This window comes from Sapajus apella, unplaced genomic scaffold (genome assembly GCF_009761245.1).
Source record: "Sapajus apella isolate SASKATOON/1434 unplaced genomic scaffold, GSC_monkey_1.0 scaffold19, whole genome shotgun sequence".
NCBI lineage: Eukaryota > Metazoa > Chordata > Mammalia > Primates > Cebidae > Sapajus > Sapajus apella.
Genome location: NW_022436959.1, coordinates 10,937,137 through 10,952,531, shown reverse-complemented (window position 1 = coordinate 10,952,531; position 15,395 = coordinate 10,937,137). Strand labels below are relative to the sequence as shown.

The window sequence follows — 15,395 nt, the reverse complement described above, 5'->3', positions numbered from 1 at the left end:
CAGAGAGGATATGTAACTTGTTCAAGGTCACACAGCCATGAGTGGCATAGTTGGGGATTTGAACCTAGATATGGATGACTCCAAACCTCAACTCCAAACACTTTGATGCTGCCTTTCAAGCTAGTTATTGAAGACAATCAAACCCCTGTGTCAGTGGAGGAAGGAAGGTCTGTGTCAAGAGGTTTATTATACTTCTATGGTCATAAGAGTGGCTTATGAATAATGTCATGTCTGAAAAGCATTGGGAAGCTTGTTGAATTTAGGTTTATTCACTGAATCCGTTGACGTAGCTATTGTAGCAGTATCTTTCTAGGCTATTATCTCCTCCTTGAGGAAGTCTGGTATATAACAACTGAAAATTAAATATGCCTATGAAATGTTAGGAGTTTATGTTTAAAATAGCATTTTTACTTCTTCCTCATTCTTGCCATTTCTGTTCCTCAGTTTCTGTGTTAACAGCTTTGCCATTTTTCAGGTCAACTACTGCCTGTTGCCTGAAATCCGTTTGGGAGCTGCTTCAGATCCATTTGGAAGCAAGGGAGTATACATCACAAATACATGATACGTTTAGAGATGGGTGGAGTTGGAAAGACGTATCAATGAGACCGAAGGCCTTTAAAGCTTTTGTCTGTCAGCACCTGATACCACCACAGACACACTGGGCTGGGATTAGCTTGCCTCTAAACCATCTAGATTTATCTTCAGCTGAGCTAAGCCTAGGAAAAAAAGAAAAAAAAACCATTTTGATTTGCTCTACAGTTCTTATTTTGTTTTTCTTCTAATGCAAACCCTGCTTCAAAAATTGTTGATTTTGACTAATGATAACTAAAGAAAAATGCAACCTGATGTACTAGCTCAGGCAGGGGGAAATGACAGAAGCCTCAGGAGAGAAGGAGCCAAGTGTTCATTTCTCCAGGCCGTGTTTCCCTGTCTAGTATTGGTTTTCCCTAATTAAGTGAAAGAGGAAAAAAAGGAGTGTGGGGCTCTTGTTTATTTTATATATCTATATGCGTAAGTTACTTGTATTTATATATTTGTTTATATTTTTAAATTAATTAATTAATTTTGAGATGCTCTGTCTGCATTCCAGCTGGAGTGCAATGGCGTAATCTCAGCTCACTGCAACCTGTCCCTCCTGGATTCAAGTGATTCTGCCCACCAGCACACCCAGCTAATTTTTGTATTTTTAGTAGACAGGGTTTCACCTTGTTGGCCAGGCTGGTCTTGAACTCTTGACTTCAAGTGATCTACCCATCATGTCCTCCCAAAGTGTTGAGATTACAGGTGTGAGCCACTGCACCCATCCTATATATATATATTTTTAGTTTTATTTTTTACTTTTTTTTTTTTGACATGGAATCTTACTCTGTTGACAGGCTGGTATGCAATGGCGCGATCTCAGCTCATTGCAGCCTCCGACTCCTTGGTTCAAGTGATTCTCCTGTCTCAGCCTCCCCAGTAGCTGGGATTATAGGCCCGTGCCACCACACCCAGCTAATTTTTATATTTTTAGTAGACGGGGTTTCACCATGTTGGCCAGGATGGTCTCAATCTCCTGCCTGCCTCAGCCTCCCAAAGTGCTGGGATTACAGGCATGAGCCACTGTACCCAGCCCCCAGCCTATATTTTTACAAAAATAATATTTATAAAAAAGTTGTTAATCCAAAAATGTTCAAGGTAAAAAAAGATGAAAGTCCCCTCCCCCATCCCACTTCTGTTTACCTTGGCATATATTTTCTGGAATCATCTTCTGTGCATATAAGCATGTATACATATATGTACACACTTAATGGAATCATGCTGCATATTGTTCGGCCATTTGCTATTTCTGATTTGTGCGTCATGAACAACTCTCTATCCCAGCATTTACAGATTCACCTCTTTCTTTTGAACTACAAGGTATTCCATGACTGCATCCTACTTTATTTAATCATTTCCTTAGTAATGGACATTTGGGTTATCTCAACTCTTCCAGTTATAAACACGGCTCAGTGAGCAGCTGACACATGTGGCTTTCCCTGGGTGCTGATTTTTCTGAAGGATACCTGCCTAGAGGCAGGGAGGCTGAGCCAAAGGTTATGTGAGCTTTGGACTTGACAGTAGTCCCGTGTTTGGATCAGGGTGAAAGTGTGGACACTGGCATGTTTCAGGTGGAGCCGTGTCTTCTTGTGGCCATTTTCTGTTTCCACAAGGCAGGCAGAGTAGCATGGAGCTTACAGCCCCATATATAGGCAGAGTTATTTGATGGGGATGACAATTTCTGCCTATTTCATCCTTTTGAAATTTATGATGGTAAAAGCTTTTTCTTCTTGAATCTTGCTTCATTCCAGATGTACTCACAGAGAACTCTAATATGTTAAGTCTGCTCCTGGAATAAGGCCAGTCTTGGTTTTCTTTCCCCTCCCCAAGTGCATTTGTTTTCCTTCTGGATATTTTGTTCATCGTTGGACTTTGATTTCCCGATGGGATCACAAGATTAGCTTTCTTTGAAGAAGACTCCTGCTGGCTTTGTTTAATTTGGTCAGTGTTGAGCCCTTCCCACTGAGCTCTTTCCTGGCCCGCCTGCCTGGGCCACGTGTTCCTTTTCAGGTCAGGTGCACTGTAGACCCTGGATGTAATGGCTTGAGCACTGACAGCTTCCCAAGGTTTTGTTCAGGGAGGAAATGAATCACATACCAGGAGGAAGTGAATGAACCCTGCTGACTGCTGGACACCCTCCTTACTTCATTATCCTCTCTGTCAGGGCCTCAGCAAATCATTACATTTTTTCACTTTACCATGTTTTCTTTCTGTAAGAGATGGGGTCTGGCTGTGTTGCCCAGACTGGCCTCAAACTCCTGGCCTCAAGATATCCTCTTGAGTCTTAGCTTCCTGAGTAGATGGAACTACAGGCACATGCCATTGTGCCTGACTCCCAAATGGTTTTAATGCTGGGCTATGATACGTATCAGGCCATAGCTTACCTTTGTCTGCTGCATTGTTCATGCCAGTTTCCCATGCCTTTTTTCGCCAAGTCCTTACTAGCCTCGTCCCCACCATGGCAGACATCACTAATTGATCATGTTCTTTTGAACATGATCCAGTGAGCCAGACAAGCTCTTGGGATTTTTCTTGATACCACAGGCAGCCTGTCCTACCATATTGGAGTTGGTACAACTAAGGGCCCAGGAAAACCCTTTCAGGGTTCATACTTGAGAGGGGTTTTGGGGAATGCTGAGTGGTACCCAGATTTGTGGAATTCTTGGATTACTAAAATGTAAAAAAGAATGTTGGGAGTCTTGCACAGGATTGCTAGCTTTTTGCTCTTTATATAAAAGGCGTTAACACCTCCCCAAACCTATCAGATCTACTTTCTGCCATTTTATAAAAGAAGGAATATTTTGGCACCCCCCCAAAATAAGAAAGACATAATCTCAGAATAAAGGGAGTCCTTTAAATCGAGAGATTTTAGCTACATAAAAAGTCCAGTGCATTGTCTTTCTTTTTCCAAATATGTTATTAAAAACTTGGTCATAGGCCTAAGTACCATTCCAGAACCCATGTCTTAAGTTTCAGACTGCCAGAGGCTTTTTCTTTATACTTCTACAAAGCCAAAATTTAATTCCTTGAATCCAGGTGATCCTGCTTATTGGTGTTGATGATGTGTACTCAGATGAACATTTTATTATTTCCATTTAATAGTACAAAATGGTCATATTGCAGCATAAACAAAAAAGGTTTTGTATTCTTGGAGGATGGAATGAAGATCTGTTCTCACAGTGGCTCTCTTGGCCATTCTGCAGGTATTTATTGCCCACCTGCGGTTATGTGCTGGGCACTAGGGCACCACAGTGAAAAGCAAACATCTCTACCCTCTTGGAGTTCACAGTACAGGAAAAATAATTTAAAACAAATAAATAGTATAGATTCAGGTTGTGTTAAGTGCTATTAAGAAGATAAAATAGGCTAGGTGTGGTGGCTCACGCCTGTAATCCCAGCACTTTGGAAGGCGGAGGTGAGCGGATCACTGCTGAGACCAGCTCAGCCATAGAGACCCCACCCAGGTGGCATGAAAGCATTAAGAAGCAGACACCCAGATGGAACAGCAAAGTTAGACCGTCTGGGGGCCAACAGCCTTCCAAGCTGAGAGCCTCGAGCAGATTCTGACCCATTTATTCTCTCTGAACAGGCGATTATTAATAACAAACAGGTGTTCTGTGTTTTCTCATAGAACCAAGATAAACTAGGTAGGCAGCTGGTGCCTGCTTACCACTGATCAGGGACAAACCAGAAAGTATTCTCCACGAGAGAGCCACAGGGGCAGAGTCACATAGCCGGTGCTTAAAGAATTGTTTTAACCAGTGTATGATATACATATACTGTTTTGCTACTTTAGAATGCCCCAAGCAGTTTTCCACTTACAGGGGTGGGCAGCTAGGTTTTCCTTTCCATTGTTCTTCTTAGCAAACAATGTAATTTTATCATACACTCAGCATTTCTCAACAATCATACACTCAGCATTTCTCAACAGATCACGAGGTCAGGAGTTAGAGACCAGTCTGGCCAAGGAATTCGAGACTAGTGTGGCCAACATGGGGAAGACTTGTCTTTACTAAAAATGCAAAACTTAGCCAAGTGCAGTGGCACACACCTGTAGTCCCAGCTGTTTGCGAGGTTGAGGCAGGAGAATCACTTGAACCCAAGAGGTAGAGGTTGCAGTGAGCTGAGATTGTGCCACTGCACTCCAGGCTGGGTGACAGAGCGAGACACTATCTCAAAAAAAGACGAAAAGATAGTGGGCTGGGCATAGTGGCTCATGACTGTAATCTCAGCACTTTGGGAGTTCGAGAAGGATCACTTGAACCCAGGAGTTCAAGGCCAGCCTGGGCAATATAGTGAGATCTCGTCTCTACAAAAAATAGCGAAAATTAACCAAATGTCATGGTGTGAACCTGTAGTTCCAGCTATGGGAGGCTGAGGTGGGAAGATCGCTTGAGCCTGGGAGGTGGAGGTTGCAGTGAGCCATGATCATGCCACTGCACTCTAGCCTGGGTGATGGAGTAAGATCCTGTCTCAAAAAAAAAAAAAGAAAGAAACTCAAAAATAAACAAGATAGTGTAATTGGAAAGAGGGTGACTTGGGGAAAAACTTTAGTTACGGTATTGCAACAAAGATGACTTTGGAAACATGAGCTGAGGATACACCAGGAAAAAATCTAGGGCAAAAGCATTCCAAGAAGAGGGCATAGTAGGTGTGAAGGCCCTGGAATGAGATGCTCTTGGCATGTGTGAGGGACAGAGAGAAGCCAAGGCAGTAAAACATAGAGGAGAGGAGGAGAATGCAAGGAGGTGCCCAGGAGGTGGCAGGGATAGTGGGGGAAGTGGGGCCTTGTAGTCATGGCAAGAGATTTACTGTTTCCTTTTTTTTTTTTTTTTTTTTTTTGCAGTGGGAAGCCATTAGAGGGCTTTACGTAGGAAAGGTTTTGATCTGAATTTTACATTGAGACGATCACTCTGAGTGCATGGAGAATGGATTGTCAAGACTGCAAAGTCATTAGGATACTGTCTTAGCAGTCTGGCTGATGGATGGTGGTAACCAGGAGTAGAGTTTCAGCAATAAAGTTGGTGATGAGATTTAGGATACATTTGGAAGTAGTGCCAACAGGACCTGTATCTCCAGATAGCGCCTACCATGGTGCCTGAAGCAAATGAGTGCTCCCTAAATAAGGGCTGGATGAAGGAGTCCAGTTGGTCTAGAATGCAACAGAGGACTGCCCTGTTCATGAAAGGAATTTGTAAAATGTCCTCCTAATAGTAATTATTTTTTGTCACACCCTCACTTGGGTTGAAATTTCTCTTGAAGTTTATATACTGGTGCTGTAGATACCTCCCAAATACACTTTCTTTAAAATGAGCTTGAAGCAATCTGAATGCTCAGCAGTACAGGTGAGTTAACATCCACTCAGTCAAATAGGATAACCCCTTATTCAGAAACATGGATATTTTTATTGTAATGAGATTGAAGAACAGAAAATGTAGGCTTATAAAAACACTTATAATTATATCAATAAAAAATACATGTGTGAGAAAAAAACTGTAATGAAGTAAAGCAAAATTGTGATAATGATTGTTTATTGTGGTGGTTTATGGATAAGGTGACCAGGAATAATTTATTATTGAAATAATGATACTTCGTTGTTGTTGAGGCAGGGTTTTACACTGTCATTCAGACTGGAGTGCAGTGGTGTGATCATGGGTCACTGTAGTCTAAATCATTCTGTCTCAGATGATCTTCCCACCTCAGCCTCCCAAGTAAATGGAACTGCAGGTACACATTCCACACCTGTGTAATTAAAAAATTTTTTTTTGGAGAGATGAGGCCTCACTATGTTGCCCAGGCTGGTCTTGAACTCCTAGCCTCAAGTGATCCTCCTGCCTCAGCCTCCCAATGTCCTGGGATTACAGGTGTGAGCCTCTGTGCCTGGCCTCAATCATGACACTTCCAAGCACAGTTCAAATGACTGAGTGGGGAATGAAGGTGTTATGAATAATTATACATACTGTGATTGCAAGAGAAAACCAAGACTGTCCTGAGCAACCTGGGCTATATGGTCACCCTGGTTATGGGCAATATTTTACTTCTCTGTTTTTCAGACTTCCTGAATTATATTATTTAAACATTAATTTAAATTTAAAAATACATAAAAAGAATGACCTTGCTTTAGAATATTTGCTTTCAGAGGTCACAGAACATTTATTTGTCTCTTTCACCAAGCACTTAAATGTTTCCCGCCTTTTAAAATGGTGGGGATGACCATGGAGACATTGGTCTCTCTCAAAGGACGGGGATAATCCAGCTGGGAGGCTTTGAAACTGTGATCTTCCCCCCACCCCCGCCCCCCGCCATTCTCAGAAAGAAGGGACTAGCATAGCACTTACACACTCCAAAATGAACTTTTTCTATGACTGATTAGGATCCTAGTAGGTTCAAAATGACCTAAGCGTTTGCTTAGATGACCTAATAGGCCTATTCTCCTTTGCTTTTCCCAAAGCAATGTTCCAGTTAAAGGTTGGTTTGTGGGATCTGCCTTTGAATTTTTTTCTACCGAAGGTTGTCAAATATAATTTTTTTTTTTTTCTTTTGAGATGGAGTCTTGCTCTGTCGCTCAGGCTGGAGTGCAGTGGCACGATCTTGGCTCACTGTACCGTCCACCTCCCGGGTTCAAGCGATTCTTGTCTCAGCCTCCCGAGTAGCTGGGACTACAGGTGCACACCACCACACCCAGCTAATTTGTTTATATTTTTGGTAGAGAAGGGGTTTCACCATGTTGGCCAGTCTGGTCTCAAACTCCTGACTTCAAGTGATCCGCCTGCCTCGGTCTCCCAAATTGCTGGGATTGCAGGCATGAGCCACCATGCCTGGCCAAAATTAGAGATTTAAAAAATATGTTATGAATAGTCTTTTAAAACTAAAACTGTATTAAAAGTAAATACCGAGGGGTCAGAGTGCTGATATTTATCTCTGTGGACTGTGGAGGAGGCTATGCCATTTAGTTAATGATAAGGTATTTAACAAACCAGTTCTTTTCTTGCTTTATTAGTTTCTCTACCTTCAAAAAGGAGAAAACTGTCTTGCCTAAGAAAAGAATGAGCACTTCTCTGTAACTGTTCACTACCTTGTGAAAGATGGTGGTGCTTTAAATCTCAAATAAAACATTCATGTGGTCCTGGACTAGGTGCAGGAAGCCTCATGTCTGAGTCCATGATTTCTCAGGAGCCTCATTTTCCTCTGTCCTCCCCATCCCAGTCCAGTGAATCACTCTGATCCCACACATGGCTTGCACCTTCTTGCCTCCCTACATGAGTCATATTGTACCCTGCACCTCCCATATTACCTCCTTCATTAAGGCAATGAAAGGTTTTAGTGATAGCCAGCTGGGACACCACAGCAAGGCTGCCTGGGTTCAAGTCCCGATTCTGTTGCTTAATAGCTATATGACCTTTGACGCATTACCTGTTAACTTTTCCATTTCTCTGTTTGTCTAACTGTGAAATGGGGATAATATTAGTACCTACCTTTTTTGTTTTTGTTTTTTAAATATAAATTTATTTCTGTTTATTTTATTATTTATTTATCTTTTCAATGACTTCTGAGATATTTGTTTACTTTTTGAAAGAGATGAGGTCTTGCAATGTTACCCAGGCTGGTCTTGAACTCTTGGGCTTAAGTGATCCTCCTGCCTCAGCCTCCCAAAGTTTTGGGAATACGGGTGTAAGCCACTGTGCCCAGATGAATTGATCGTTGTTATGAGGATATATGTAAAGTGCTTAGAACAGTAACTATCCTTTAGAAGCACTGTCTGGTCTGTTGTTCATTGCCTTTTTTTTTTTTTTTTTTTTTTTGAGGTAGAGTCTCGCTCTGTTTCCTTGGCTGGAATGCAATGGTGTGATCTCATCTCACTGCAACCTCCACCTCCTGGGTTTAAACAGTTCTTGTGCCTCAGCATCCAGAGTAGTTGGGATTATAGGTGCACTCCACTGTCCCTGGCTAGTTTTTGTATTTTTAGTAGAGGTGCGGTTTTGCCTGTTGTCTAGGCTGGTCTTGAACTGTTGACCTCAGGTGATCCACCTGCCTTGGCCTCCCAAAGTGTTGGGATTACGGGTGTGAACCACTGTACCCGGTTCCTGTTAATTATCTTTTGAAGTGCAGCCCTTCCAGTAAGCATATGTCCACTAGCCAACACAGGATTTGGGGCCTACTGACCTAGATTTGAGTCTGAACTTTGCTACTTTGTGTTGGATGATCTGGGACAGTTATCTTTGAATGGGAGTGTCTTCCTCTGGAGTGTAATATATCATGTGGTTGCTGTCATTTGTGACACTATGTGAAGTGCACTGTTTATGAAGTGCCTGGTTTAGTACTTGACAGCTGGTAGATGCTCAGCAAATGTTAGTTTCCTTGGTTTGTATCCACCTCCCTTTGTAACACTGGGTTTATTGCCTGATGCCTGTACCTGCTTGGTTGCATCTCCTTCATTAGGTTGAATATGTTTTAATTTTTTTTGTCTCTGCACAGCATGCATTTTTTGGTTTATTCATTGATTTTATCACTCATTTATTCACTCATTCATTCATGCATTCTTTCTCTTGTTTATTCCAAAATAATTTCCTGAGCCACTTGCTAAGTATGTTGGGCCCTACCAATGGAATGTACCATTCTTCAGCTAGAGTCAGGAGGAGAACTGATGAGAGCTTGAACTAGACCAGGGACACTGGAGGCTGAGAGATGGGAATGGACTTAGGAGATGTTTAGAGAGAGGACTGTAAGGGCTGGCTGACCAAATGGGTTTGGAAAGGAATCAGTGACAGTTTCCAAGATTCTCGCTTGAGTCACCATGTGGATGCTGACATCATTAATTAAAACGGGCAACATAGAAGATAGTAGAATTGTCTAGGCTGTGGAAGGGCAGGGAAAAGGTATCATGTGGCCACTAGACTGGTTTGGACACAGTAATTTTTAGGTGTGTGCAGAATGTCTGCATGAAGAGGATGCTAGGAGGTGACCAGTCCACCCTCAAAGGCAGCTCTGATTCAGGACACCTTTGCATGTGATATGGGAGTGGCAGTAGCCAAACTGGAGAATGAGCACAGAGTGGAAGGGAAGAGGGTTGCCAGTGGCCCACTGGGGAAGTTCCCTGATTAAAGTGGAAGGTGACAGGGAGTCTGTGGCTTCTGCTCAGATGCCACATGTGATGCCTCACCACGGAAACTGCCCATATCCCCCACTAAGAATATGCCACTGTCTGTGCACTTCAAGGCCAGCCCTTGAATAGGCAGTACAGAAGTTAGGAGAATGCCTTCTTTCTCATCATGTGCCTTGCAGCAGGCCCCAGGCTGCATGGAATGTCTGTCTCCTTCTCCTGCAATGTGTCTCACAAAGAATTCTTCTTGAATACATGCTATGGTTTCTCTCTCCTTGTAGCTGTCCATCATTTTTCTTCCCTCCCTGGATAAGTGTAAGTGAGGAAACATGCCAAAACCTCCTTCCCCTTGTACACACCTCCACTGCTGCTTCTCTGGGCCACTGTCACTTCTGGCCTGCACCATAAATCATCTCCAGACAGGTCTCCCTGCTCCTGCTTTGGCCCCCTACAGTCTATTCCACACCAGCAGCCAGAGGGATCCTGTTAAAACATAAGTCAAGTTAGGTCACGCACCTGCTGAAAGTGCCCCAGTGGCTTCCAGATTCCTCACCGTGGTCCCCAGGCCCAGCGTGACCAGGCCCATGTCTTCCTGCTCTAAGGTTGTCTCCCTCATCCCCCACACTTCAGTGCACTGGCTTCCTTCTGTTCTCCAGATATGACAGGCTCTTTTGCCCTTTGCTTTGGCACATGCTGCCCACTCTTCCTGCAGTGATCCCTCCCCAGACTGTTTTGTCCCTAGCTTCCTTTCTTCTTTCAGGCTTCAGCTGAAATGTCACCTCCTCTGAGAAGCCTTCCCTGATCACCTGCATATGAAGTAGTCCTCACCAAGTCCCGGTTGTTACTCTCAAAAACATCACCCAGTTTTGTTTTTCTCATTAACCTTGTTCATTATCTTGTTCATTTATTTGCTTACATGTTTACTTTGTGTTCTCCCAGTATTATGTAAGCGAAGACTGGTACTTAATACTCAACAAATATTGGTTGAGTGAATTAGCCAGGGCTGCTGTCGCCATTGAGATGAGAGGAGCCTGAGCTTGTTTGCTGGGGAAGGAAGGGCCTAGTGAAAAGAGGTTGGAGTTAAGGGCTGGGATAATTGACAGACCAAGGCCTTGGAAAAGGTAGGGGAAAAGATCCTGAAGATGGGGGAGTTCAGTGCTTTGAGACTAAGGGAAAGTGGGTGAATACATGGGTGAATTACAAGGAGGCAGAGGACCAAGATAAAGAACTAAACCTGCTGGTCTTACTGTTTTAATGAAGTGAAAGCTACGGCTGTCAGCTGACGGAGGGAATAGAGAGCAGGGGATTGGCAGAGGTGAGAGGCTGGAGGGCAGAGTAAAGGTCTGAAGCTGCTATGATGAGTCTGCTCGGATCTTATCTCCTGAACCCTGGATTCCCACTCAGCAAGTGTTAGTTTCCTCCTCCTTTCATAACATGGTGTTTGTTGCCCGATGCCTTGTATCTGCTTGAGGAACCTGGTTGAGGAACAAGGCATCGGGCCGTAACCACAGCGTTACAAAGGGAGGAGAATGCAAACTTGTAACCTGGTCATGGAGCCAGTCACAGAAGTGGTGAGATTTTTCTTCAGTGGTGGGCGGCACAGGAGAGAAAATGGAGGAGACGAAGGTTAGGTTGATCCAGGTTCAGCGCCCTGAGATACAAGTGGCTGGTGTGGCAGTGGGACAGGGAGCTGAAGGTACAGAGGGAGGGCATGTGACACAGTGGAAGGACAGGAAGTCCAGAGGGAGATGGGAAGGGTGGGTCAGGATTCTAGTGGTTTCATTCAAGTGGAACAGTAGGTTGAGTGAGAATGAGGAAGTGAGATCAGGAAGGGCAGGTCCTGGTGGTCAGAGGGAACTTCTAACCTTACATTTCATGGCCAGGGCTGTGGCCACATGGGGGTTGGTAAACAGAGGTTTAGGTAACAGGAATAAAGAAGATAGGCTAAGGCAAGAGCCTGGAATGTTAGGGCTTTACTCATAATCAAGGCCCTTCTTGTAGGAGGTCAGGAAAAAGTGGAGAAGACAGTTTGGAGGGGTCAGCAAAGCCATAGGCACGAGGAGCAGGAAGCTGGAGAGAAGCAGCTCTTGCTAGGAAATGAGGAGAAAGAGGTTGGTCACATTCCTAGGTTCTAGGTACTTCTTGTCTGGAAATAACAGTGACCAGGACAATTTGGTTTTCTCCTGGTCCTGGGATAGATGGGAGCACATGAGGATTTGAGCAGCCAGTACTTGGGAGAGTTACTAGGGAGAGGTGGGTGGAGAAGCTGGGGTACAGCTAAGATGAAGCTTCTGAGATGGGTGTGAATTGGGGCATTTTCACCTCCTGCCTGAGTTCCTGAGGCATAGTGGGAGGAGGGGTTAGAAGAGGAGAGGGAGGAAGAAGGACAGAGTCAGATCCAGGTAAGATGAGAAAACCTCAAAGAATGGATGTTGCTTGGAGGCCCTTCACCTTGGGCAGACATTGTGGCTCATAGGAGGAGGTTTCCTCCTATGTTGTGAATGAAATGGGTTAGGCCAGGCATAGTGCCATGTACCAGCTACTCAGGAGGCTGAGGCAGAAGAGTCACTTGAGCCCTGGAGTTCAACCAGTCTGGGCAACACAGCAAGACCTTTCTCTAAAAAACAGAACTAAGCCAGGCGTGGCTACTCACGCCTGTAATCCCAATACTTAGGGAGATCAAGGGGAGTAGGATCATTTGAGCCCTGGAATTCAAGACCAGCCTGGACAACATGGCAAGACCTCATCTCTACAAAAAAACTTAAAAATTATCTGGTCTTGGTGGCATACACCTGTAGTCTCAGCTACTTGGAAGGCCGAGGTGGGAGGATTGCTTGAGCCTGGGAGGTTGAGGCTGCCATGAGCTGTGATCACGCCACTGCATCCAGCCTGGGCGGTAGAGTGAATCCTGTCTCCAAAAAAAAGAGAAAAGATAGGTATATTAATGTAAAGAAATGGGTTAGGTTTTGAGTTTCAGGTAGCATGTTTTAAAAACAGCTTTATTGATACAAGATCCACATACAGTACAATTCACCCATTTAAAATGGTGTGGCATGGTGGCTCACTCCTGTAACCCCAGTACTTCGAGAGGCCAAGGTAGGTGCATCACTTGAGCCCAGAGTTGTAGACCAGTGTGGGCAATGTGGCGAAACCTTGTCTCTACAAAAAATATAAAAATTAGCTGAGCATAGTGGCACATACCTGTGGTAGGAGGATCATTTGGGCCTGGGAGGCTGCAGTTAGCTGCGTGCGGGCCACTGCATTCCAGCCTGGGTGACAAAGCTAGACCCTATCTCAAAAAAATAAAATATAATATAAATAAAATGCGAACAACTCAATAGTTTTTAGTATATTCACAAATACGTGCAATTATCACCACAGTCACTTTTGGAGTATTTTTATGACCTCAAAAAGAAACAACTCTGTACCCTTTGGCTGTCTCTCCCCTACCCACTAAGTTCTTCCCCAAGTCCCAGCTGCAAGCAACCAGTAATCCATGTTCCATCTCTGTAGAAGTTTCCATTCTGGACTTTCATGTGAATGGAGTCATGTGATATGTGGACTTCTGTGACTGGCTTCTTTCACTTACTCTAATGTTTTCATGGCTCATCCAAGTTGTAACATGTATCAAAACTTCATTCCTTTATATTGTTGAATAATCCTTCATTGTGTAGATATACCATATTTTGTTTGCCTGTTGATAGGCATTTGGATTGTTTCTACTTTTTTGCTGTTATTAATTATGCTGCCATGAATATCCATGTACTAGTTTTTATTTCTCTTGGATATATACCTCAGAGTAGAGCTGCTGAGTCAAATCGTGACTGTATGTTTAACTGTTTGAGGAACTGCCAGACTTTTCCCAAGAGGTTACACAATTTTTTATTTCCACAGTAGTGTATGAGGGTTCTGATTATTTGCCTCCTTGCCAGCTTTTGTTATTATCTGCCTTTTTTTTTTTTTTTAGATGGAATCTAACTCTGTTGCCTAGGCTGGAGTGCAGTGGCGTGATCTTGGCTCATTGCAACCTCTTGCCTTCTTGGTTTAAGCGATTCTCCTGTCTCAGCCTCCTGAGTAGCTGGGATTATAGGCATGTGCCACCATGCCCAGCTAATTTATTTTGTGTTTTTAGTAAAGACAGGGGTTTCACCATGTTAGCCAGGCTGGTCTTGAACTCCTGACCTCAGATCACCTCAGTCTTCCAAAGTGCTGGGATTACAGGTATGAGCCACCACGCCTGGCCTATGTGACTCTTTTATTCTAACCAAACTAGTGGGAGTAGAGTGGTATCTTACCATGGTTTAGATTTGCATTTCTCTGGTGACTGATGATATCAAGCATCTTTTCATTTGCTTGTTGACCCTTTGTATATCTTCCTTGGAGAAATTGTTCAGGATCATTTGCTTGTTTTGAGTGTTTTTATTATTAAATTGTAAGAGTTCCTTAACAGTTTAGATACAAGTTCCTTTGATATACGATATGCAAATATTTTCTCATTCTGTGGGTTGTCATTGATGGTGGCTTTTGAAGCAAAATTATTTTTAATTTTTATTAAGCTTAATTTGTCTATTTTTTCTCTTTTTGCTCATGCTTTTGGTGCCATATCTAAGAATCCTTTGTTAAATCCAAGGCCATGGAGACTAACTGCTGTGTTTTCTTCTATGAGTTTTATAGTGTTTTATTCTTACAAAATGGTATTTGATTCATATTCAGTTAATTTTTGTATGTGGTATAAGGTAGGAGCTCAACTTTATTCTTTTGCCTGTGGCCATCTACTTTTCCCAGCACCGTTTGTTGAAAAGATGATTCTTTCCCCTTTGAGTGGTTTTCACACCCTTGTTGGGGGAATCAATTGACTATGGAGGTATGGGCTTATTTCTGGACTCTCAATTCTGCTCCTTTGATCTATTTGTGTGTACTTGTGCCAATACCACAGTGCCTTGACTGCCGTTGCTTTGTAGTAAGCTTTAAAATTGGGAAGTGGGAGTCCTTCTTTATTCTTCTTTTTTAGGATTGTTTTGGTTATTTGAGATCTCTTGCAATTCCTATGAATTTTAAAATCAGCTTGTCAGTTTGTACAAATAAGACAGCTGGGATTCTGATTGTGATCATGTTTGAATCCATAGATCACTTTTGGCAGTATTGCTGTCTTAACATGTTAAATTGTCTTCCAGTTCATGAACATCTTACGTTTTTCCATTTATTTCTATCTCTTTTAATTTTTTCCAGCAATGTTTTGTGGTTTTCAGAGTATATATTTTGTACTTCTTTTGTTAAATGTAATCCTAGGTATTTTATTCTTTTGATACTATCATTTAGGTAGTACTTTGATGAAAGGTTGTGATAGTACTTCTTCAAAGTCGTCTTACCAGGTGAAGGGGTAGAGTGAGTAGAATTGAAAAAACATTTTGTTGGCAGGAGAGAGGGTAGGGCATTTTCTGCTGTTCTTCAGGGAATTGCGTTCTCAGGTTTTTCACAGTCCTGGGGCAAGGCATTAGGGAATGCATCAGCCTTCAAAGAACTCCATGCACCCAGCTATCAATGGTTTCCCACTTTTCCCATCCTGATCAAAACCCTGTGCGGTAGTAAGGGATGACTGATGAGTGAGTAGCTGAAGATAGCTCTTGGTTAATAGAAAGGCAATCTTATTGGACTAATTAACACTAATATTTAATTAATTTAATTAATACTAATACCACCCCCACCCCCAGTTTCT

At 43.0% G+C, this 15,395-nt stretch overlaps 1 protein-coding gene across 5 annotated transcripts in view; it reads left to right on the top strand.

Moving 5' to 3' along the window:
- SNX10 (sorting nexin 10) overlaps positions 1-15,395 on the top strand; it is an 83,696-nt gene that overhangs the window by 27,284 nt on the left and 41,017 nt on the right. Inside the window, exon 1 of one of the 5 annotated variants that reach the window (XM_032286942.1) lies at positions 5,411-5,924. The exons of the other annotated variants lie outside the window; for them this stretch is intronic. The gene's annotated coding sequence lies outside the window, so the exon portion shown is untranslated. Of the gene's footprint in view, positions 1-5,410; positions 5,925-15,395 lie in introns of those variants that run through there. 5 annotated transcript variants of the gene reach the window in all.